Source organism: Hippocampus comes, unplaced genomic scaffold, assembly GCF_001891065.2.
Source record: "Hippocampus comes isolate QL1 unplaced genomic scaffold, H_comes_QL1_v1.1 scaffold269, whole genome shotgun sequence".
NCBI lineage: Eukaryota > Metazoa > Chordata > Actinopteri > Syngnathiformes > Syngnathidae > Hippocampus > Hippocampus comes.
Window position 1 is genome coordinate 493,757 of NW_017805376.1, and position 1,411 is coordinate 495,167.

At 49.6% G+C, this 1,411-nt stretch overlaps 1 long non-coding RNA gene across 1 annotated transcript in view; it reads left to right on the top strand.

Annotated features, from left to right (window-relative positions):
* Positions 1–1,411, top strand: part of LOC109517136 (uncharacterized) — a 10,113-nt gene that overhangs the window by 7,698 nt on the left and 1,004 nt on the right. The gene's annotated exons all lie outside the window — the stretch shown is intronic.

The following is a 1,411-nucleotide window of genomic DNA, read 5'->3' on the forward strand; positions in this document are numbered from 1 at the left end:
ATCTCTTCCTTTGGCCACCTTATTATTCCTGCAGGGTATCTGATCACTGGCAGGGCATAGCTGTTTATTGCCCGGGTCTTATTCTTGCCGTTGAGCTGGCTTCTTAGGACTTGCCTCACTCGCTGGAGGTATTTGGCCGTAGCCGCTTTCCTTGTTGTCAGTTCGAGGTTGCCATTTGCTTGTGGTATACCGAGGTACTTGTAGCTGTCCTCAATGTTTGCTATTGTTCCTTCAGGGAGTGAGACCCCTTCAGTGCGGACTACTTTTCCTCTCTTAGTCACCATCCGACTACATTTCTCAAGCCCGAATGACATCCCGATGTCGCTGCTGTAGATCCTGGTTGTGTGGATCAGGGAGTCTATGTCCCTTTCGCTCTTAGCATACAGCTTTATGTCATCCTTGTAGAGGAGGTGACTGATCGTAGCTCCATTTCTGAGGCGGTATCCATAGCCTGTCTTGGTGATTACTTGGCTTAGGGGGTTCAGTCCTATGCAGAACAGCAGTGGGGAGAGTGCATCACCTTGGTATATTCCACATTTGATGGACACTTGGGTAAGTGGCTTGCCATTGGCTTCAAGTGTGGTTTTCCACATCCTCATTGAGTTTGCAACGAAGGCTCTTAGGGTCCTGTTCACCTTATACAACTCCAGGCATTCAGTGATCCATGTATGTGGCATTGAGTCATTCTTTCTTGTAATCAATCCAGGCTGTGCACAGGTTGGTATGTCGGGATCTGCAGTCTTGTGCGACTGTTCTGTCCACCAGGAGCTGATGTTTGGCTCCTCTGGTATCTCTACCAATGCCCTTCTGTGCTTCGCTCATGTATTGATCCATGTGTCCACTTATCTTAGCCGCAATGATGCCTGACATGAGCTTCCATGTTGTGGAGAGACATTTTATTGGACGATAGTTGGATGGGACTGCACCCTTTGAGGGATCCTTCATGATCAGGATCGTTCGCCCTTCGGTTAGCCATCCTGGGTGAGTCCCATCCCTCAGCAACTGGTTCATTTGTGCTGCTAGGCGCACATGGAGTGCTGTGAGTTTCTTTAGCCAGTAGGTGCTGCCCATGTTTTCATACCTGAGACTCTTTCCTGTATGTCTGCCACTGTTATGGTAACTGGGTTCTGTTCAGGGAGGTTGCTGTGCTCCTCTCTCAGGGTCACCAGCCATTGTGCACTGCTGTTATGTGCAACCTCCTTCTCCCATATGCCTTTCCAGTACCTTTCAGTTTCCAGTCTTGGTAGGTCAGCTCTGCTGTTAGGACCCTGCCACTGAGCGTACACTTTCGCAGGTTGTGTTGCAAACAGCCTGTTTATTCGTCTGGCCTCATTCTCTTTCGTGTACCGCTTTAGGCGGCTGGACAAGGCTTGGAGCCTCTGTTTGGCAGTTTCGAGTGCTTCAGGTATGG